Source organism: Dreissena polymorpha, chromosome 9 (assembly GCF_020536995.1).
Source record: "Dreissena polymorpha isolate Duluth1 chromosome 9, UMN_Dpol_1.0, whole genome shotgun sequence".
NCBI lineage: Eukaryota > Metazoa > Mollusca > Bivalvia > Myida > Dreissenidae > Dreissena > Dreissena polymorpha.
Genome location: NC_068363.1, coordinates 71,231,859 through 71,257,565, shown reverse-complemented (window position 1 = coordinate 71,257,565; position 25,707 = coordinate 71,231,859). Strand labels below are relative to the sequence as shown.

General features: G+C 35.7%; 1 long non-coding RNA gene across 1 annotated transcript in view; it reads right to left on the bottom strand.

The window, feature by feature from the left end:
• Positions 1-2,041: 2,041 nt before the first annotated feature.
• LOC127845826 (uncharacterized) overlaps positions 2,042-25,707 on the bottom strand; it is a 100,605-nt gene continuing 76,939 nt past the window's right edge. Inside the window, exon 3 of the long non-coding RNA XR_008033406.1 lies at positions 2,042-2,220. This is a non-coding gene — a long non-coding RNA (uncharacterized LOC127845826). The remainder of the gene's footprint in view (positions 2,221-25,707) is intronic.

Below are 25,707 nucleotides of genomic sequence, written 5' to 3'. Positions count from 1 at the left end.
GAAAAAAGTCTCACAATTGGCGTTCATACACAAACAAAATAAAACGTTCGGACTCGGAAAATATTAATTGTGTCGACGCATTTTTTAAGAATGAATCATCAAAAACCGTTGAAACCCAGCAGGATTCGGAGGTACATGTAATCAACATCGAACATTGTGAAAGTAAAAGTACACAATCGGCAGCTGCTGCACCTTTCCCTTCCAATACTGTAGCAGATCTAAATCATCTACCCATTCATCATGAAATTGAAATCACAATATTGGCATCGTCCCCCGGCCCCAGTTGAAAACATTTCCCATTATTAGATCTACACCTGCAACTTTATTTAGGACTTTGACTTTAATATCATACTTGTTCATGTGTTTAAGAACAAAAAGGTCAGAGACATGCCTTTTTTTCTAAAAAAAAAACCTGAAGTCTGTAGGTGAGTTATAGACATTGAAATGAACAGTTTTTATTTTTTCCCCAAATATGTCTCTTTCGGGCTCTATTTTCCCCTTTTACCCAGCGTCTTCCCCTTTTTCTTCTCTTGTTTATAGGTTGGGGTGATGTTGGTAAACAAGTATGCAAAATATACAAGAGGGCCATCAGGCCCTAAGGCGCTCACCTGAAAGCCAAAGGAACTAGACTATTCTGAAAAAATGCAAGCTGATTCATGAAGATTATTTTGGACCAAAAAAGTGACTTTTAACATGTTTTTTTATATTTGACCTTGAGACCTAGTTTTTGAGCTCATATGACCCAGCTTCAATCTCTGGCAAAATTTCATCGGGACAAATGTTCTGACCAAGTTTCATGAAGATTGGCCTATAAATGTGGCAAATATAGTGTCAACAAGTTTTCACTAAAGCCATATAAGGACAACTGCCCCCCCCCCATGTTTGTCAACAAACCATAACCATTTTCAAACTCACTCAAGCTATTGTTAGAACAAATGTTCTGATCAAGTTTCATAAAAATTGGATAGTAAATGTGACTTCTAGAGCGTTAACAAGGTTTGTAGTAAATAGCCATTTAAGGAAAAATGCCACGCCTCCTTGCGGCCATGTTTTTAACTGATCTCAACCATTTTTGAACTTAGCCCAGATATTATTAGTTCAAATATTCTGACCAAGTTTCATGAGCATTGGACCACAAATGTGACTTCTAGAGTGTTAACAAGGTTTTACCATACAGTAAAGCCATATAAGGAAAACTGCCCTGCCCCATGGCGGCCATGTTTTTCATTCAACTGGAACCATTTTCGAACTCTTCCAAGATATTATTGGGACACATGTTTTGACCAAGTTTCATGAAAATTGGACTAAAAATGTGACTTCTAGAGTGTTAACAAGGTTTTACTAAAGCCATATAAGGAAAACTGCCACTCCCCCTGGCGGCCATGTTTTTCAACCTACCGGAACCATTTTCGAACTCGTCCAAGATATTATTGGCACACATGTTCTGACAAAGTTTCATGAAGATTGGACTAAAAATGTGACTTCTAGAGTGTTAACAAGGTTTTACTATAGCCATATAAGGAAAACTGCCACGCCCCCTGGCGGCCATGTTTTTTAACCAACCGGAACCATTTTCGAACTCGTCCAAGATATTATTGGGACGCATATTCTGACAAATTTTCATGAAGATCGGACAATAAATGTGACTTCTAGAGTGTTAACAAGTATAATATAAGATAAACTGCCACGCCCCCTGGCGCCATGTTTTTCAATCAACCGGAACCATTTTCGAACTCGTCCAAGATATTATTGGGACACAAGTTCTGAGAAAGTTTCATGAAGATTGGACAATAAATGTGGCCTCTAGAGTGTTAACAAGGTAAATGTTGACGACGCACAACGCACAACGGACAAAGGCGATCACAATAGCTCACCATGAGCACGTTGTGCTCAGGTGAGCTTAAAAGCAATACGTCAAGGGACAACGAAAATAAATGGGGTAGTACGAAAACTTTAACATTTGCTGCATATTCTAAGTGGAACAAGATGTGTTTGTGAAACACAATGTCCCCCTATATGATGTTTGACCTTGAAAGATGACCTTGACCTTGTAAAGGATGACCTTGACCTTTCACCACTCAAAATGTGCAGCTCCATGAGATACACATGCATGCCAAATATCAAGTTGCTATCTTCAATATTGCAAAAGAATTCATAAAATAAGCGATTTGGGCCACATATATTTGACCTCTGACCTTGAAGGATGACCTTGACCTTGACCTTTCACCACTCAAATGTGCAGCTCCATGAGATGCACATGCATGCCAAATATCAAGTTGCTATCTTCAATATTGCAAAAGTATTTATAAAATAAGCGATTTGGGCAACATATATTTGACCTCTGACCTTGAAGGATTACCTTGACCTTGCACCACTCAAAATGTGCAGCTCCATGAGATACACATGCATGCCAAGTATCAAGTTGCTATCTTCAATATTGCAAAAGTATTCATAAAATGAGCAATTTTGGCCACATATATTTGACCTCTGACCTTGAAGGATGACCTTGACCTTTCATCACTCAAAATGTGCAGCTTCATGAGATACACATGCATGCCAAATATAAAGTTGCTACATGTATCTTCAATATAGCAAAAGTTATTGCAAAATGTTTAAGTTGGCGCAAACAAACCAACAGACCAACAGACAGGGCAAAAACAATATGTCCCCCACTACTATAGTGGGGGACATAAAAAGGGCCATAATTATGACAAAATGCTTGGTAGAGTTGTCTGCTCTTGTTTATAGGTTGGGGTCATGTTGGTAAACAAGTATGCAAAATATGAAAGCAACATGTCAAGGGAGAAAGAAAATATTTGGGGTATTACAAAAACTAAAACATTTGCACGCAGACGCTAACGCTGACGCAGACCCCGACGCCGGGGTGAGTAGGATAGCTCCACTATATATATTTCATATATAATAGTCGAGCTAAAAAGGAGCGATCGTACGGTCAAGTGATGAAGACAATCAGTTTATTTCTACTATTTTTATAGTGCCTAAGGCTAATGGGAAGTAAAGACCAGTAATTAATCTGAAATATCTTAATGAATTTATTGTTTACGAGCACTTCAAACAAGACACATTTAAAATGGTTTTGAATCTCATTCAGAAAGATGATTATTTTACGAGTATAGATCTGCAGGATGCATATTTTTCAGTACCTATACATAAATGATCAAAAGTTTTTGAAGTTTAGATTGAATGGTACTCTCTACAAGTTTGTATGTCTACCGTTTGGGTAAGCCCCAGCTCCAAAGCTGTTTACAAAAATTTTACGCCCAATATAATATGCTTGGTTTAGATTTATGGGAATCAGGTGCTCATATTATATTGATGATTCGATTAATATGCATCAAATTAAAGAAACCTGTCACCAGAATTCAAACATGATTCTGGACACGTTGAATTTGTTAGGATTCACTATAAACTATGATAAATCTGTCTTACAACCTTCGCAGAAAAAAGTCTATTTTGGTTTTGTTATTGATTCTGTGCGGTTTATGGTGTTTTTGACGGATGACAAATTACAGAGGATTGTGATTGATGCTAAAACTTTATTGAACAAGGCTATTGTCAAGCAATATGGTCCCCTACCGGCTCCACCATTGTCAGAAATTCCACCATTTTCAGAATTTTTTATTTCTTTTGGTTGCCATAGCAACCACAATTTTTGATGTAGGAACAAAATGAAATGACGTGCATAATGTCCATATTGCCATCTATCCATGTTGCAAGTTTCATGAAAAAATATTAAGAACTTTTAAAGTTATTGCAGGATCCAGAAAACCACCATTTTCAGCAGTATTTCTAGTCTATTGGTTGCCATAGCAACCAGAATTTTTGACGTAGTTATCCCCACGCTTTTTGAAAAGCGTGGGGATATTGTGGTTATCTCCGCCGTCCGTCTGTCTGTCCGTCCTGGCCACTATCTCCTCCTACACTATAAGCACTAGAACCTTGAAACTTACACACATGGTAGCTATGAGCATAATTATGTGCGACCCTGCACTATTTGGAATTTTGATCTGACCCCTGGGTCAAAAGTTATGGGGTTTGGGGCGGGGCCGGGTCAGAGATTTTCACTCATTTTTTAGGTTATTTTACTAGAATTTCTTCATTTCTACACCGATTGTCTTCAAATTGATACCGAACCTCTCTTATGATAATACAGTCAATCTCAAATATGCATGGCCCCATTACCAACCCTGGGGCGCCCCGCCCAGTGCCACATAGGCCACAACCACCCAAAATTGCAGTTTTACTATAATTTCTTGATTTCTACACCGATTCACTTCAAATTGATACTGAACCTTTCTTATGACAATACGGTCAATCTCAGCTATGCATAGCCCCATTACCAACCCTGGGGCACCCCGCCAACATAGGCCACGCCCACCAAAAATTGCCTTTTACTATAATTTTTTCATTTTTACACCGATTCACTTCAAATTGATACTGAACCTTTCTTATGACAATATGGTTAATCTCAACTATGCATGGCCCCATTACCAACCCTGAGGCGCCCCGCCCACATAGGCCGCGCCCACCCAAAATTGCCTTTTACTATAATTTCTTCATCTCTACACTGATTCAATTCAAATTGATACTGAACCTCTTTTATGACAATACAGTCAATCTCAACTATGCATGGCCCCATTACCAACCCTGGGGCGCCCCGCCTACATAGGCCACGCCCACCTAAAATTGCCTTTTACTATAATTTCTTCATTTCTACACCGATTTACTTCAAATTAATACTGAACCTCTCTTATGACAATACGGTCAATCTCAACTATGTATGGCCCCATTACCAACCCTGGGGCACCCCGCCCACATAGGCCACGCCCATCCAAAATTGCCTTTTACTATAATTTCTTCATTTCTTCATCAATTCACTTCTAATTGATACTGAACTTCTCTTATGACAATACGGTCAATCTCAACTATGCATGGCCCCATTACCAACCCTGAGGCGCCCCTGGGTCAAACATGGGGCGTAGGGATACGCATTGGCCTCTGCCGCGCCATTTCTTTATGTCGGACGACGAGCTGGCTATGACAATAGCTCGGGTTTTCTCCGAAAACAGCCTCACTAAAAATTATATGCCACTCTTCGGGGGCATAAAAAAAACAATGTAGGGTAATAGTTAATAGGAAATAATTAAGTGTAGGGTAATTGATTTTATGAATTGCAATTCTCCTCATTGATATCTACACACCCATGATGTTTCATGTTGATATCATGTAGTGTATCTGAGACATAAAAAATACTTGAAATAGGGCAATAACTCTTAGTTAAGGAAAAGCAGGGTTATGGTTCTTGTGCATGGCACTTCTTTGGATTGATTTCTACACACCCATGAAGTTTTATGTTGAAATGTTGTATCATATCTGAGATATAGCCCTGAAAATTTCCATCATACAAAAATAACAAAGGGCAATAACTCTTATTTAAGAAAGTGAAGGGTTATGGTCCTTAAGCATAGAACTTCTTATTTCAATACACCCATCAAGTTTCATGTTGAAATCTTGCATGGTATCCGAGATATAGCCCTAAAAAAATTCATCACACAAAAAACAAAGGTCAATAACTCTCATTAAAGAAAGCATAGTGTTATGGTTCTTGTGCATGGCATTTCTCCTCATTGATATCTAAACACCTATTAAGTTTCATGTTGATATCTTATATACACTACGTCTAGCGCGATTTCTGCCATCCACCACACTCCCACCGTGGACAATTTTTCGTAAGTGGAAAATCACCGCGGACTGAAGGTGTTTCCATCATGATAGATTGCGTCGAAAGTGGCTGAACACCGCGGGCATTATCGGGAAATCGATATCACGGTGGACCACCGCGATCGCGGTGGACCACCGTGATTGCGGTGGACCACCGCGGCCTCGGCTGTTCGCGTTGAAATACAGGTAAATGTAAATGAACATGTAAATTTCAATATTGCAGACCGTATAATTTTTGCAAAGTTCTAGAATGTTTTGTTACATTTGTATGTACATTTGTATACATTGTAACTTGATTGTTAACAATCGTCATTATTTTCTATTGTTTACCCTCGTTCCAGAATCATTTGACATGTCGTACATCGAGCGTGATGTACTTTATGTTTTGTTTCTACAGTTTCTGTGTGAAGATGTACTTGTTGTTTATTTAAATAATTGCTTGTTTTTGTTAAAATTTCGGAAATGCTTTCTCGTTTGTGTATGTACAGCTTGCAAATAATTACATATCAACATGTTACGTGTAATTTGATTCTAACTATGTTAGTGACTTCCTCCTGTTTATATTGTTACATGTATTGATTTGAATATAAATTCGAAACATCGGCAGTAAGTATTCAATTCAGTGATATTTTAAGAACCTAAACATGTGAAAAGATCAGTTGTTATGTTATCAAGTGACTATGATCTGTTTTGTTCAATAACAAGTTCATTTCGATACATATTTTAAAAACGTTTACGAGGGAATATTGTGATTACATATTATTTATTAAATATCACAATACATGTACATATATTGTAACACAATAAGTAAATCAATATTTACCATAAAATTACGATTTCTTTTTTTACTTTATTTTACATACAGTGTATGTTTCAAAATGAACTTGTTATTGAACAAAGAACAGGTATACAAATAGTCACTCACCAACATGACAACTGATCTTTTCGCATGACTATGATATTAAAATATCACGGAATTTAATACTTACTGCGGATGTCTCAAATTTGTACATGTACATTTATTCGATCCAATACATGTAACAAAAGAAACAGGAAATCACAAAAATAGTCTGATATCAAATGACATTTACATGTAACATGTTTGTATGTAATTGTTGGCGAGCTTTATATGTACACAAACGAGCAAGGGTTTTCGAAAGGTTAACAAAAAACAAATCTTTAATTAAGAACAAGGGAAACGTCATGCAGAAACAATTGAAACAAAACCTGAAGCATGAAACGCAAACTATACTCACGCTCGATGTAAGACATGTCAATGATTCTGTAAAGAGGGCAACCACGAGAGAAAAGAGTTGAACATTCCGTGATTTTATTATGAAGTGCATCTAATACATGTGCATACAAAGTTAAAAAAAACAACGTTATACGATCTGCAATGTGAATGAACATGTACATTTCGATATTGCAGACCGTACATTTGTATAATGATGTTGTTGCACATGTAATTCACCGCGAACCACCTAGACCGTGGTGGTCCACCGCGATTGTGGTTGTCCACCGTGAGATCAATTTCCCGATAACGCAGAGACTGACACCGCAATTCGCCAAGGGGAAATCACCAAGTTCAACAGTGTATCGTGGTGAGAAAGTAATTGTCCACTCTGGGCTGAATCACGGTGATGGGTGGTGGATGGCAGAAATCGCGCTAGACGTTGTGTAGTTTCTGAGATAAACACAACAAAGTTTTGTGACAGACGGACGGACTCCCTCATGGACGGACAAGCTCAATTTTGTATCCTTCTGCCTTTTGTGGGGGATAAAAATGTCTAACCAAGTTTTATGAAGATTGATCAATACAGGTGGCCAGTAAAGCGTTGAAGTGTTCACAATAGCCATATTAAAATATTGCCCACCCTGGGGGCCATGTTTTTCAAGGAACTGGAACAAATTTCAAAATTCAGCCAAGATATCAACAGAACTAACAATCTAACCACGTTTCGAGAAGATTGGACTGTAATTCTACTTTTAATGTTAAAATAGTTTTACTATAACTATACAAGGAAAACTTTCCCGCTCCCTGGTGGCAATGTTTTTCAACGCACTGGCACCACTGGAAAGTCGCCCAGATATAACTAGAACAAATGTTCTTACTAAGTTTCATGAAGATTGGACTAAAAAGGTGACTTCTAGAGTGATAACAAGTTTTACTACCGCCATATAAGGAAAACTTGCACCTTGGTGGCCATGTTTTTCAAGGATCATTTTTTCGAGCTCAGCTGAGATATCATTAGAACAAATGTTATGACCAAGGTTCATGAAGATTGGACAAGAGAGTTAACAAGATTTTACTATAGCCAAAGAAGGAAAAATGCCCTGCCCCTGGCGGCAATGTTTTTCAAACGACTACAACCATTTTTCAACTTAGCTGAGATATCATAATAAGAAATGTTGTGACCAAGTTTCATGAATATTGGAAAATAAATGAGGCCTCTAGAGTGTTTACAAGGTCAATGTTGATGACACACCACGGACGTTGCACGACGGACAAAAAGCAATCACAAAAGCTCAGCATGAGTGCTCAGGTGAGCTAAAAATATAATCACTATTGCAAGCAATATAATGAAATAAAGTATAAATAATAATTCACTTACTTTTGTCAGTAGACAAGGAAGATTTCCTGGAGCTAAGAGGAATGAAAACTTGCTGTTGTCAAAGTGTTTACAGTTTATCATAAAATTAAGTATTCCGTTGAAGTCTGTATCTTGCACAGAATTATTTTCAGTATATCTGTCTGGAGAGAAGTATACTTTGGCAATTTCCCAGGGATTTGATGCCCATTGTTCTGCCCTTGTATTTTTCCATGAAGGATTTTGAAAATTATGTAGAGTTATAATTTTGTGCATAACTTGATTACACACATTTAAAGGGCACGGTCGTGGTTGTTTTGCCGCACTATCATGCATAGATTTGCATGTTCTGTTTGCTCCTTGTTTATTGCATACGCCTTGCGTTGGGCATTTTAGCATGTTTGCAGTTTTACAGCCAATGCACACTGCTGGCACCTGAACACTTGACCAGACAGCGTTATATATATTTCTGTGAATAGTTTTAGCCTCATTCTCAAGGAACGGCTCTAAACCAGACTTTGCAATGTCAATTGCCAGCCACGCCTTCAGCCAGTTTGTCCTTTCCTTCTCTTTGAACACATCAGCTAGATATGCCATAGTGTTTGTCAGCAAAATCCCAGAATACCATCAACTGAGTGTTTAGGGAGCCAAGTGTTAGCTTGAGAGGCCACTGTAAAACATAAATTAATTATACATTGTTTACGTTTACCGTGATTTTTGTCCCAAAATTATAGCCTCTTACAGGCTACTTCCCAATGGCAAAAAGATGCATTTTTCAACAAACAATCTGACCAATATTTTCCCAAAAGTTTGCAGAACAATTTCAATTAACTTAATAATTGGTTTATTGAGTTCATTATACAGGGATATAATACTGTATAACTTCATAACATACATTTTAAAATGCAGTTAAACATTCACTTATAAACAATTGGAATATTCTTATTTATAATCATATTAATAATGTTTAGTTTTTTCCAATTGCATGGTTTATCCAGCTATTTTTCCCAATCCAAAAGGCCTAGGCTGTAATAAGAAGCAAACAAAATCACTGGGTTAATTACAACAATGTCTGACAACCTGTGTTTAAAGGTATATTTTCCAAATAATTATGTCAAAAGCATGTGGGACCAAATCAACCAGTTTTGAACATTTGACTGATTTCAGTGTGGTTAACTTTTAAATTTGGGGCTTTAATTTCCCCACCTCCCAAATTAAAACAAGAGGGCCATGATGGCCCTGTATCACTCCACCGTTTTTTATGCAAAAAAAGCGTGCCATGCGCATGGGTTGAAATGTACTCAAGCATGTGACTTTCTCTTTCATTCTGAAGAGTTTGTTTTCTTTTTGAAAACAGGACTTCTGGTTTCAAAAAGGATAAATTGCTCATGAGCAATTTCTCCTTTTATCACAATGATTTCTACCCCACCCAGCCAATTTATAAATAGTCCTTTACAATATTATTTCTCGTCTGCAATCTCTTTCAATTTGGGGCGGTCCAAAATGTGTCATTTGGTAAAGGGTTAACATTTATGGATAGTTAACATGTTGGTCTAACTTTCACGCTTGACATGTATGCATTTATCTCTTATAATTAAAAAGTTATTCCAAGTGTATTTTGATAAACTTTTAGTTTGAGAAGAAAATAGTTTATTCATCCCATAATGAATAAATAGCAAAAACGCATAAACATGAAAAGTTCAACGACTTCCTGTGGCCATGTAATGATGTTTTTTGACGAATCAAATTTTCTTGAACAACTTTTTAATGGGAGCCTTCAAGGGATAAATTTGGCCCCAGGAGGGGCATAATTGGAACAAACTTGTTAGAGAACTATAAGATGTCACTACATACCAAATTTGGTAGCCCTAGGCCCAATGGTTATGGACAGGAAGATTTTTAAAGTTTGCACAAAAGAGGCTTTATATAAGCATATGTTCAGTTTTGTGACCCCCGGGGCAGGGTCAAATTTGAGCCCAGGGGAATATTTGAACAAATTTGGTAGAGGACTATTAGATGTCACTACAAATCAAATTAAGTAGCTCTAGGCTCTATAATTATAAACAAGATTTTTAAAGTTTGCACAAAATAGGCCTTATTTAAGCATATGTTCATTTTTGTGACTCCCGGGGCAGGGTCAAATTTGACCTCAGGGGCATAATTTGAAAAAAATTGGTAGATAACTTTTTAGATTTTAATACATACCAAATTTGGTAGAAATATGCCCAATGGTTATGGACAAACAGATTTTTAAAGTTTGCACAAAATAGGCCCAATATAAGCATAATTATGTTCAATTTTGTGACCCCTGGGGAACGGTCAAATTTGATCCCAGGGGCTTAATTTGAACAAACTTGGTAGAGGACTATTAGATGTCACTACATACCAAATTTGGTAGCCCTATGCCATACGGTTATGGAAAAGAAAGATTTTTAAAGTTTGCACAAAACAGGCCTTATTTAAGCGTATGTTCATTTTTGTGACCGCCTGGGCTGGGTCAAATTTTACCCCAGAGGCATAATTTGTACAAACTACATAGAGAACTATTAGATGTCACTACATACAAAACTTGGTAGCCCTAGGCCCTACAGTTATGGACAATAAGATGTTCAAAGTTTGCACAAAATAGGCGTTATATAAGCATATGTTCATTTTTGTGACCCCCGAGGCAGGGTCAAATTTGACCCCAGGGCATAATTTGAACAAACAAAGTAGAGAACTATTAAATGTCACTACATACCCAATGGTTATGGACAAGTAGATTTTTAAAGTTTGCACAAAATAGGCTTTATATAAGCATATGTTCAATTTATTGACCCCAGGGGCGGGGTTAAATTTGACCCCAGGGGCATAATTTGAACAAATTTGAAAGAGGTTCAACCCAGGAACATTTGTGAGAAGTTTTATCAGAATTGGACTTGTAGTTTAGGAGAAGAAGATGTTTAAAGAAAAAGTTAACGCACGCACGTACGCACGACGGACACAGGACCATGACATAAGCCCCGCTGGCCTCTGGCCAGTGGAGCTAAAAACAAGAGGGCCATGTGCCCTTAGGCGCTCACCTGAGACCCGAAGGAACTAAACTATTCTGGGAAGGTGGAGTTCATAGAGAATACTAGGTCGGTGCCGAATAAAGCGAAGTTTATTTTGCAAGGCTTAGAAAATTTCAGGCCGAGGAAAATAAAGTTCCCTTTATTCGGCACTGACCTAGTATTCGATTTATCCCATCAATTTTCTTAGTCGTCAATTATTTCTTTAAAAATAGAATAGGAAAATAGAACTACACGGAATATCCCAAAGTTATTTTAAGCAAATATTGTTTTATTATTTTGTTCGTGCCGAACCATATATTACAAAAAGATCACGCACTAGCCTGTTTTTCTGTTTATCATACCTCTATGTCCCCGATTTTAAAGAAATAATAAAAAAAATACTAAACTAGAAATGGCGCGGCAGAGGCCGACGCGTATCCCCACGCCGCATGTTTGATCCAGGGGCGCCCTAGGGTTGGTAATGGGGCCATGCATAGTTGAGATTGACCGTATAGTCATAAGAGAAGTTCAGGATCAATTAGAAGTGAATTGATGGAGAAATGAAGAAGTTATAGTAAAAGGCAATTTTGGGTGGGTGTGGTCTATGTGGGCGGGGCGCCCCAGGGTTGGTAATGGAGCCATTTATAGTTGAGATTGACCGTATTGTCAAAAGTGAAGTTCATTATCAATTAGAAGTGAATCAGTGTAGAAATTAAGAAATTATAGTAAAAGGCAATTTTGGGTGGGTGTGGCCTATGTGGGCGGAGCGCCCCTGGGTTGGAAATGGGGTCATGCATAGTTGAGATTGACCGTATTGTCATAAGAGAGGTTCAGTATCAATTTGAAGTGAATCGGTGTAGAAATGAAGGAATTATAGTAAAAGGCAATTTTGGGTGGGTGTGGTCTATGTGAGCGGGGCTGCCCCATGGTTGGTAATGGGGCCATGCATAGTTGAGATTGACCGCATTGTCATAAAAGACTGCACAGGCTAATATGGGACGACACTTTACACACATGCATTAAACCCCTTTTCACAGAGCACGGTCCATATTATATTGTATAAAAGTAGTTTCACAGGTGTTTGTATGGGTACTTATCGTTATAAATTCTCATTACCAATCGCAAGGCATTGTAAGGATACTGAGAATAAAATATGCATGGACGAAAGAGCATCGATTGCCAATTATCATTAGGTCTTTGTTTAATTAACGGTATTCTAAATGAAAATCAGACGTTAGATGACAGGCAAAATTTAACAAGCAATATTTTACGATAAAACAGTATAAAATATCAATATCGATTTAAGAAGTAATAATAGTATAATACGTCTTGTCCATTTGCATTGCATTTGACCATGAAAATAGTCTTCTGCAATATGCCCCAGGCGGAGCTCCAGACTAACCTGCTCATCCCCGCATTCTGGTCAGGAGCTGCATTGTCTGCTTATGAAAACACACAATATTGCGTGATTTCGTAGGCGACGGCGTAGCTCCTGTCAAGAGTGTGCAGTCGCATTTGACCTACGACCCATTTTTGCATGACGCGGATTGTATTAATATGTCATTGTTTGATGCATCAAACTTAATTCTACCACTGTTAATTGTATTTTTATGTAAATACATTCCCAAATAAAATTACGCGTACACGTTACACCGTAATGCCTTCTTCTGATTGATTATTTAAATCAGTTTCATGACATGGCTACAGGTCAGTGATTGTTTTGCGATTTAAGCAGAAGTTTAATTGAATACACGTGTTTTAATACATTTATTACAATGTTATAATACTTTTTTAAAATAAAGATTTCAGATTCGGACGAAACTTTGCTGCCATCTAACAAAGAAACACATCCACCTCTGGAGGAATGTGGTCAGGAAGTTGAATGGTCCCAGTCACCATGAGGATATTTTGTAAGTCATGGTGAAGGTAAACATGTTAAAAAGTGTCAAGTGATTTTTAACAGGACTACATTTTTATGCCCCCGAAGGTTGGCATCTAGTGATTGCATTTCCATCTGTATGTTCGTCATACTTTTTCAAATGTCTGTGCTTTGAGGTTATATTTTACATAGAATGTCAATGGCAGGAGTAGCAGATTGCAGATTGTAAGCCATCATCCAAGTTATAAGACTACATCAATGTTTACTTTATTTTCATCAATACACAGCAATCACATCAGTATTGTGGTCTCATTGGAGCAATTAAGCACTGAAATGGATAAACATTTTTCACATTCACATGATATAAATGCCTTTTTTATTCTTTCTAACTATCATCAACAAACGTTAAACTAACAGTTCAATTTGATAAATAATGCAAAATAAGGTTATGGTTGTTTTTCAATGTCATTGTTTGCAAATACATGTATTTGGTAATCAAATAGTATTGCTTATACATATTTCATCTCTATCATTGCATTTAAATTGTATTTAAATGAATCGAAACGTATTGAATGTTTATTTCATTTTCAATATTTGTCATCATAATTAATGCAGCAGTACTGTGGGATAAAGTAAAACCATGTATTATTTAATTTTTATCTCTGTTTCAGGATTATTATTTTCATATTCCATCCTATGGTGATCGGAGACTAAGAAAACAGTGTAGACAAATGAGGTATTAATTTATTGATATATTTAGTGTCAGTTAAGTACTCTGTGTAATCTAGACGATTTTGTGTCAAAACCGGATTTATCTTGATACCGAAACAGACGGAGTATGTATGCATGGATTACGTTGGAGTTTAGTGTCTCATGCCTTTGGTAATTCAGTCTTATTTTGTTCAAATATGGGACATAATTGTTCGTTAGGATCTTGAATTCGTCAATAGGTCGACTGACGAAATATACGAAAAATAATGCCTGACGATATATAATGGTTTCACAGTATATTATTTACATTAGTATTTTCACAGTCCCAATTTTCGAATTATGTACACAAAGTAATTATTTAAAATAAAAATTTATATGAGCCTCAATCTGGGAAAATGAGCTTTATGCATGTGCATAAAGTGTCCTCCAAGATTAGCCTGTGGAGTCCGCAAAGGCTCATCAGGCACGACAATTTCTACGAAAACTGGATTTTTGTTAAGGGGAGAGATCTTTAAATGAAAAATACAATAAAAGCGGAAAGCGTCTTCCCTGATTAGCATGTGCTATTTATTGTACATATATAACCATTTGAAAAAATGGTTTGTCATAAAATGTCATATAAATGAACTTTCGTGTCATGAAATTACATTGTGCAGGTATAATAAATTAAATACTCAATTATGCACTTTAAATTATTATATTATTACATTAAATTTTCTTAATGAGATATTTTTTTTGCAAAAAAGACATAATAATTTTCATTATTATCTTTAAAAAATGTGCATTTCAATTCATTACAGCTTGCAATACAGGAGGGGGAAGTTCTAAATAACTTGTATACAGCACTGTTGCAGCCGTACCCAATTTTTTTTTCATCCCCAATTTTTTGTTCGTACCCAAATTTTTTTCTGTCCCAATTTTTTTGTTCCCAAATATTTTTTCGTACCCAAATTTTTGTACCAAATTTTTTTTTTGTACCAACATACACAATTGTGGTGATTGTGGTGATGTAGATAAACTTAACTTGATGCTTTTATATCCATCCTCTCAAAAGCATCGTCACACCAGTACTGTCAGTACTTTGATTTTATTTGCCAAAAGCATGTTTTGCCGATTATGTGATTATTATTACTATAATATGTTTGCATAGTGCATTATGTTCAATAAATTAATAACATAAAACACTGTCGTTGTTATTTTATGCACCATGTGCATTACATGTATGTTCAATAAATTTAAAACAGAAAGTGCTGTTATTTTATTTGTTTGCATTATATTATGTTTGCAGAGTGCATTGTGTTCAATAAATATAAAACATCAAGTGCTTTTATTATTATTTTAGGCACCATGTGCATAATGTCCAATAAATATAAAACATGAAGTGTTTTATTTTATGCATCATGTATACATTTAAAAATAAGAAGAAAGCATGAACGAACAATAATACAAGTTATTTTCAATAAAGAAATAATAAAATGTTGGTCATTTACTTTTAGAAAAGCTTATGCTTTACTAGCAACCCGCAAACTATAAATGAGCGGCATGTGCCGCTAAAGGCATTCCACTGTTATATTAGTGAATTGCAAACAATTAATTAGTGACCCAGGCCTTTAATGGTCAATAAGTTAACATATTAACTATCTTTAATTGGCCGCGTAATTTTTATTATAAATTAAAATAAATTAATTAAATTAATTAAACATATTAAATAATAATGATAAAAATAATAACAACAATATATTACATGATGTTCGAATGTTGTTACTAGCTTATAACAATAAATAATTATTTTAGGTCGGCGGTCCTCTTCTAAATGTCAGCGTTTTTTTTCCTTCTTTAACTAGTACCGGGGAACGGTACAATTCCCAAAGCCTACCGGAGGCTTCCCAATTTTAGCACCGGACCTTTCCCAATCTCGATATCTACCGTTCCGAACGATTTTAGGTGCCGTTCCCAATAGCCAGTGCCTTTTATTTTCGCTGGAAATACCTTTTGATATTGTCGAGCCCTTCATTTTCGGCCATTTATTTTCGCCGGACATTGTTGCGTAGAAAGTAAACAAAACTTTTCAAATGGGGCGCAACTCTAACCGCTGTGTAAAATGTGAATGGATTACATAACCGCGACGAGTGATCGATATTTCCCGTGAAAGAATTCCATCGCTAAGACCAGTCTTCCTTACATCAATAAACTTTTTAACACTAATTTTTCGTTGACATTAAAAAAAAACGTAACCGTATTGAGTTAAATGCGCATATTACTTCTATGTATAGTTTTTTAAGTGTCAAATCCGGACAGTAACTATTCGGATACGGATATAAACAAAAGTTTAACATAAAATTAAAAATAATGAGACATGGGTGTAAAATCCTATAGTTATTTACAACATATACATAAGCATTTAATGGCAGATGATCTTAATATCTTATTTGATGATTTGAAAAAAAAATCAAAACAAAATATAAGACTTACCTTTGAAAATTATTGTTAAAGCATTCCACTCTAAAAACTCATTTTGGTTACGTGTGACTATTCTCACTGTCTATTGTTAAAAGATGTCAAACCAGTACAAGATCCATTGTTGTTGTTTTTGTTTAGTTTTTAAGTTTTTAGTTTAACTCACATGAAACATTGCAGGGCTTGTAAGACTTTTAAGGGCTAAAACAAAATTATTAATATTATTTTTTATGCAACCTCAGTGCTTATGCCTATCACTGGAAGATATTTTTTTCCAATTGACGGGCACATTCTAACTGAAGTGGCAATAACACAATTTTCACATGACATGATACGATAGGCAAAATATCATCACCGTACTGTAGTTTTTCTGTTACAACCTAGAGTTTAAAATGCTTTGTGATGCAGAATATAGCCCCTAATGATAGATTACATGCATTTTAAAGGTTCCCAATTCATCAATTTTGCGACTCGAATTTTTCCCAATTCATTGATTTCGCGACTCTTTTTTTTCCCAATTTGAAGATTTCACGACTCGAAAAATTCCCAATTGTAGGGGTACAGGTACCTTTCCCCTTTGGGAAAAAAAAACGCTGAATGTAGTCCTGTACCTGGAAAGAACGTGGATCAGAGGAGGAATGTGCACTCCAGCAAATTGGAGTGTGTAACGGCAAACAGTTAGAACCAACAACAACGTTGAAGGTATTATTTTTATTTTGAAATTATAATAACATAGCAACGACTACACAGCTTCAGCGGGCATGTAGTCGCATTGCAGGTCTGGGACCTGATACATCCCATGACCAGGTTCACGACGACGACGAGGTCTGAAGAAAAACAACTGAAAAAAAGGTAGTGTATAAGAGGCTCTGTTTCATTGTTTGTATATATTTGTGCTATGTGTATAACAGGCTGTTTTTATTGCTTGTGAACATGTATTTATTTGTGTAGTTTTTTTTTAAAGAAATCTTGTGAAATCTGATATATAAAAAAACAACGTGTTGTGTATTGTATTTGCTAAGAGACTGTTTTATTGTGTGTACATATGTGTACAAAATGTGAAATATATTTTGTGGTGAAATGTTTATTTTTATTTATGAATTACATATCAATATTGTTAATGTACTATATATTATATATATGACACTTTTAAAATAAATCTTTGACTGAAATACATTTAATTAAATTAATTATATTTAAATTCTTCAATTATGAAAAATCGCATGCAGAATACATTTAACCTGAATAAATAATCTTGAAATTAAACAATGTTGTTTTTACATGACACAGAGGTGACCATCACAGGTGCAAACGTTTCCCGTTTTCATTCACACCTATACGGTATTATTCACACCTACCCGGCTATATATTATCAGTGGGACGAAACGCTACCCCTTTTCAACAGTAATATCAGTTGCTCGAACTGGTAGTGGGACAAAACGACCATAACTCGAAGAATTCATTCCTTTCTTACTTCAAATCGACGATATTTGAGGTAAAAATGGACTTCTGAATTAAAACTGAATGAGTTGGTTATGTTATTTTGCAATTTTACGCAAATTGAGGAAAATTTAAACTTTCTGGTTTCCAACACATAAAAGGTCCTTCGCCGATGAGACGTTCCAAAAAATTTAGCCCATATAAAAAGTATCTCTAAATTCTTTGCGCGTCTTATAAATGAGACTAAACTACGTATGTAAAAGCATAAAAGCATTCAAGACGAACTAGAATATTGTCGACCTACCTTAGCGCATTTTTTTGTGTTTCATCACAATCAAAAGCTAACTTGGCCGACACCATGTGGCTAGGGGAATCGTGTTGATTTTAAACTACCGCCGGTGTTCGTGTAGGTAACCAAGATACATAGTACAGTGATTTTCATTGGTTTGCAAGCGGTAACTAGATTTACCGAATTCGCAGTGCAATTACCGAACTGGCACCGTATCAATTACAAATATCTCATGCAAACCAGGCTTCGAGATTTCTTCATCGCAACTTCAAAATTAACGAATCAAAAGTGAAAGGTCATGCTTACACAGCTAAAGTCAAACCCGGTTAACTCGCGGGTCGGGTTTACTCGCGGTATTTCATTAGCGCCCTCTGGATTTTGTTGATTAACAAACATGCATCACCTAGCACGTCTCTCCGTAGTATCGCTCGATAGGTCATTGTCGGCTCGGGTACTACTTATTTGTACACCGGGTGCTCTTAAGTATAATTAAATGTACCCCGGGTACGTAAAATATACTGACACGTACCCGGCCAATTTAGGCTGTACCTGAGGCCCAAAATCCGATGTCGTAAAACCCGCTACGGAATATGTAACAAAATTCTCTTCGATTTAAAAAAAAAATCAAATTGCTGTTTGAGCAGGTGTTTTGAGGCCATTTTACAGAATATTGACATAAAAAAATATGAACATAGTGAATTTGACAAAAATAGCCGACAACGATCAATTTAGGCTTGATTGGTCATTGTCGGCTAGGGTACTACTTACATGTACCCCGGGTACTCTTAAGTATACTAACATGTACACCGGGTACGGTAAATATACTAAAACGTACCGGGATATTTAACGCTAAATCGGTCGTTGTCGGCTATTTTTTAAAAATTAATTATGTTCACATATTTGTCAATTTTCTGTTCAATGGCCTCTATATTATCGGAACTCATACTCAAAAAGCATGTTTGTTTTTTTTATAAGAGAAGTTTGTTTAAGAGAAACAATATCGTTTTACGGTTATCGGTAGCGCGTTTTACGTCATCGGATTTTGGGCGGGAATACAACTCGGGCACAGTCTAATATCGACCGGGTACGTTTAAAAATATTTACCTTCTTCGTCTTCTTCTACCCGGGGTGCATGTACACGTATACTAAGAGTACCCGGGGTAGATGTAAGAAGTACCCGAGCCGACAATGACCAATCGAGCCCAATTTAGCACAAGAATTCCCGGGTACGTTTCAGTATATTTTCCGCACCCGTGCTATATTTAAGTAGTACCCGAGCTGACAATGTCCAATCAAACCGTAGTATCGGCCTTCTTAATCAATACATACGAATTTTGGAAGTGAACAAATATAAAACACGCATGAGTTATGTGTCAATCTATATTTAAATGTGTATTCTTGGACATAACAACGAAAACTGCATTTAACTCGGCAATGTTTTGACAAAATACTGGCTAGCCTTAGCTACCTGTAGTAATCTGTTTCATGTACAGTTGTCTCCTAGTATTGGCCCTTTTGATTGCTTGCTAAGATTTGTTACTATGTGCATCAGCTTGTTCTAAAAAAGTAACTTAATGGAAAAACGAAACTCTTGCTCATGTTATTCTTAAAATATGTTTACATTCTATTGAAAAATAATCGGCATATAGATATAGAACATTTGATAAAGCTACAATTAATCCATAAACAATCTTACTTAATTGTATAACGTAACGAAAAATCATAGAATCACCCTGGAATAAACATAACTTACTTTCCAATGAACACCAGAAATCATGAGAAAGATTGTCGTAATAGTCATGGATAACTATCAAATAAATTACAACTTTTTACTTCTAATATTTGAAAAAACAAGAGGGCCTGAAAGGCCCAAAGTCGCTCACCTGAGATTAAAAGAAATGACCTGTTCTTAGCAGCCCAAAATATCAATGGAATAAGTGTTCTAACCAAGTATCATGAAGAATGAACACAAATGGCCCCTTGGCGGCCATGTTTTTTAACAGACCTGAACCATTTTTAACTCTTCCAAGATATGTCCAAATTTCATGAAGATTGGGAAAAAAATGTGTCTTCTAGACTGTTCACATGTTGTCACTATATACATATAAAGAAAACTGCCCCACTCCCTGGCGGCCATGTTTTTGCACTGATCACGACCATTTTCAAACTCGTCCGAGACATCCACATAACTAATGTTTTGACAAAATTTCATGATGATTAGGCAAAACAGGTGACTTCTAGAGTGTTCACAAGCTTTTTTACTATATAAATATAAGGAAAAAGACCAGCCCCCCTCATGTTTTTTTACCGATCCAAACCGTTATCAAACTCAACTGTCCTATCCAGGTGTGGTAGTGCGGTCTCCTTCGCTTACGCAAATGAACCGGTCACAGGACGGTTACAAGTTATGTAACTTTGTGAGCACTTATGTAATGCGGAAATATTTATTTGACGAACTCTTATTTCCGGTCAGGATGACTATACTGACTGGTTGTAATTCAATTAACTAAAAGCGTTCAGTCAGGGCCGCCTTAATACACTCAAAAAAATTATTTATAAGTGAAAACCAAGGCAGCTTTAACAAAAATAACTAATTTTTATTCCAAGAACTCGGAAAATGAAGAACAATGACAGAAAATTAAGAACAGGTACAAGCCAAGTCTAAAGAATCTAAGTAATGTTACAAAAATGAACAACATACAGTAAATACCTTAATGAATGTAAAAAGAATTTCAAAATCTGTCAAAAAAACTGATATAAATATAAGTTACTGTTAGTCTAGAAAGTGCTTCAAAAATCTAGTTTACAAAATAGGTCTAATTTAATCTAAAGAACAATATTTATGGAGATTAGGAAACTTCAGTGAATCAAATGTAAAAATAAGAAAAAAATACTAAAGTTATTGAAATAGAATAGAGTCTTTCTAATTTAGAAAATGCCAAATAAAAATAATCTAAATAATAAGAATAATTTAGAAAATAATGCCAAAATGTCTTGATGCTGGTGTTAAAAATAATTTAGAGTTTAATTATTTCAAAATTCCAACCTTTTTCAAGAGCTGTTAACTTTTCAAGAAAGCATCAAGAGGTGTTTAAATCAGCCAAATCAGCTTATTTTATACAGTTCAGAAGAGATCAATGGCAGAGTAGTCAATTTTCCCTCAGAACAGTGCATTTATCAATGATTAATATCTTTCCAAATTCCAGAGCAGAACTAAAAATAGATTACTGAACCAGGTTAAACAAATAGATAAATACTGCATAAATACTGCAAAATCATGTACACATTGTCTTTCTTTCAGTTATCTCTTAGTTGAAAGGCTTATCATAAGTGTTAATGACTAAAACAGTTATGTTAACTATGAAAAATCTGTGTTATGAAAAATTACATACTAGTACTACAGTTAATGTCACATAATATTGACATAATAAAACCAAACTTTACTACACAGGAAACCAATGTTCTGACCAAATTTCATGAAGATTGAGCAAACTAGAAATTTAACAATATTTTACAAAAGCCATTTATAGCCATATAAGGAAAAATGCCCCGCCCCTTGGCAGCCATGTTTTTCAAGCCAAGGTTTCCATTTTTGAACTCATCAAAGATATCATTGGGACAAGCATTTAGCAAGTTTCATGAAGATCGGAAAATAAATGTGGCCTCTAGAGTGTTAACAAGATTTTACTATAGCCATATAAGGAAAAATGCCCCGCCCCCTGGCGGCCATGTTTTTCAACCAACCGACATCATTTTCGAACTCGTCCAAGATATCATTGGGATGAATCTTCTGACCAAGTTTTATGAGGATCGGACAATAAATGTGGCCTCTAGAGTGTTATCAAGATTTTGCTATAGCCATATATAGCCATATAAGGAAAAATGCCCCGCCCCTTGGCAGCCATGTTTTTCATGCAAACGTAACCATTTTCGAACTCATCCAAGATATCATTGAGACCAATCTTCTGACCAAAATTCATGAAGATTGGACAATAAATGTGGCCTCTATAGAGTGAACAAGGCAAATGTTGACGTCGCACAACGGACAACGCACGACGAACAACGGACAAAAGGCGATCACAAACGCTCACCATGAGCACGTTGTGCTCAGGTGAGCTAAAAAACAATAATTTTCCAACACTTATTGAAGTGTTTTTGTTAACGGCACGATACTATGAGGATGGCCGATACTATGGCTCGATTGGTCGTTGTCGGCTCGGGTACTTCTTACATGTACCCCGGGTACTTTTATGTATACTTACATGTACCCCGGGTACGGTAAATATACTAAAACGTACACGGACTCTATATTATCAAAACGCATACGCAAAAAGCATATTGATGCAGTTTTTTAAAAAAGAAGTTTGATTAAGATAAACAATATCGTTTTACGGTAATCGTTAGCGCGTTGTACGACATCGGATTTTGGGCGGGAATACAACTCGGGTACAGTCTAATATCGACCGTGTACGTTTAAGTATATTTACCGTACCAGGGGTACATATAAGTAGTACCCGCGCCGACAATGACCCATCGAGCGATAATATGAGAGTAGGGACTTGTCAAATCTGACATATGTTTGCGAATGTAATAAAATAACTTGAATTTTTTTTTTAAATAAAGTTATTAACGGTGTGTTTACATTCTGTCCAGCCCGTGTATAAACCCCAGATATTCTGCACCCTGCTTATAATATGCGTTGTGTTGTTTCTATTTTTTGGTATGATGCTTATTTAAATCACATTTAGGTGATTTAAAAGCAAGACTTCCTTTTGTTAATATTTATTTGTATTTCTTTATTGCGTTTTTAATCAATCAGTAATACAATTTTTAAAGATTTGGTACATTTATTATTAAGATAAAATAATAGTAAAAATATTTAATTAAAGACTGAATTAATCTTAGAATCGCAATATTTGTTTTTTTATAATAAATCAGTAATACAATATTTTACAAGACTTTGAACATTTAGCATTAATCTAAATTGAAGATCTTCAATTAATTCAGTCTTTAAATCAACATTTATTATTACTATCATTTTTTAAATAAATGCACCAAATCTTAAATTTTTTTAGTGTTGATTTATTTAAATCGTAAATTTGCTTTCAATAAAGTTACACTTTAAATTCAATCTACATTTTTTGGTTTTGTACCTAAAATAAATATTTTTTTAAAGTTCAGTGGTAGCTCATTCATGCCCCTAAATTCTTTACTGTAGACATTGCATTAATGAAACATTAATCACCAGTTTGCAAATATATGCCCGTAATGTAAGACAATAATAGGTGGCATCAACACCTCATTGTAGGTATACCTCTATAAAGATCCATTTTACCGAACCCTCAACAACATTTACTATATAAATACTATTTACCGAATTATTATTTACCGAAACCTCTAGTACCCATCGATACTATACCGTCACCTTAAACACGTTGTAGTAAATGCACTGTAACACTCACTGTAAGACGCCGTAACATTTTAACTCATCAAAATTTATCTCGTTACATTTAAATGCAGTTAATTTCGAGACAGATCTTGATAAGATTGATTCAATATTCGTTCTTGCTTACGTCTGTTTGCATTTTCTTCTGTGTAATGTCAGACCGTGAATTATATTCCAATGTTTGTATGAGTTGTCTATACAGGTCTGTAAAACTTCCATTTTATCGATAACATAGGAATAACTTACATGGCAAGCTGTGAAAGAGGAACACAATATCCGCATTCAAATTAACATTGGCTTACACATACAAAAACTATTCAAAATTACCGTTACTATCATTTATTTTAACAACGTCCCGTATTGTCAACAAACTGTGGAAAAACACAGTAACCGTTGTAGTTATGACGCCGTATCGCGTTGTCGTACAGACGCACCTCTCATTGTAACGTAGTTCATCGGGAGTGAACTCGATCAAAAGTTTCTTGTTTCCATTCAGAAACTATTAATAGATCCAGCACATGCATCTTTAGCAACCAATCATAAGGGCCGTACCGAAGATAAATATTTACATAATACAGATTACTGCGCATAGCTTGATCGGCTATCAGCGCCGTAGCCACGCTGAGGCACACCGAGGCAGTTGCCTCGGCTAAAATTTGCAGAGCAATGTTGAGATTACAAGGGAAAAAGGAAAATTTATGTCAAAGAATAAAATCTATAAGAAATTGAGGCAATTTAATGAATTTAAGGCACTATGATATTCACAAACAAATATTATCATTGAGTACAATTGGTTCATGTTGAGGCAGATAATTATTTCATTTTAATAACTTCATTTGATGCCAAATGGCTCAGCAAAATGATTAGGAAAATTCGTATATTAAACAAAGCGTCGCACTGTACACTTCGATGTTACAATCATTGTGGACGTCGGAACCTACCGAGCGAGGACCGGGTGTTTTACGGCCAGGTCTGGGTCTATTTTGGACCTAGACACACTTCGTGTGGTTGGCCTTTATTGGAATTCTCCTCTTTATGGCCGGCGTCGAGTTTAATCCGGGGTCGTTTCAGGTGGTAAGAATCTTTGTTTACATTAGAATTTTCAAATTATGATATCCGCGTATACAACTTTTTTGATATAAAGAAGTTCAAGTCTTTTCTTTTTAATAGTCAATGAAGTTGATGATAGAACGTTAATGATAGAACGTTGATGATAGAACTGTCAACTGACAGAAAATGATGACGCAGTGCTAAAACAAAATGTTACACAAGAAAATTGAAAACAAATGGCCAAAAACTGACCTGATTTAAGTTAAATAGTTGTACTCCTCATGACAAGCAATATGCCCCTGTGACGCAATCGGTAAGGCGTCAGATTCTGGATCCATTGCTCCCTGTATTATATTGTCACTGCGTTGGTTCGAATCCCAGTAGGTCCGTGTTTAAGTAAATTCCACCAATGATCCTTTTTATATGTGTTTATGATTGAAAACGCTTTTGATTTAATGCATTTAAATATTTCTTTAAGGAGCCCTATTGTGCTTTCAAGCTCTAAATGGAAAAACAAATCGTCCACGAATTTTTTCACGGTGAACTTGTCTGAACTACAACAGCAAGTTTGCGGAAGCTGATTTGATGTTAACTTAAGAAATGATATTTTTATTGGTTCTTGTACATGTGAGCGGAGTTTTAGCGCATTGCGAACGCTTAAAACGTGGACACGTTCTACTATGAAAGAGGAACGGCTTAATGGCATCGCTTTAATGTTTGTGCATAAACACATTCCAGTTGATCGAAAACAATTCTTCAAATGTGGGATTCGACTGGAGACAGGAGAGTTGAATTAGCGTTCAAAAAGATTGATATTTACAATTTGAAGAATAATAAAACATGTTCATGAAACATTATTCGCTAAAATGTTTGATAGATCTGTTTCTTCATATTATAAGGTAGATCTATTTTATTTTAGTATTTCAATAATAAAGCACATTATATTATCTATATACATACTATGGCTTGTATGAGAGAGCTGTGTCTCATTTTTTTCTTTTTTTATCTGACTCCAAATGAAGTATATGACTATTTTTCTGTAGTTACGTTTGTTACATCATTGTCACTTCAAA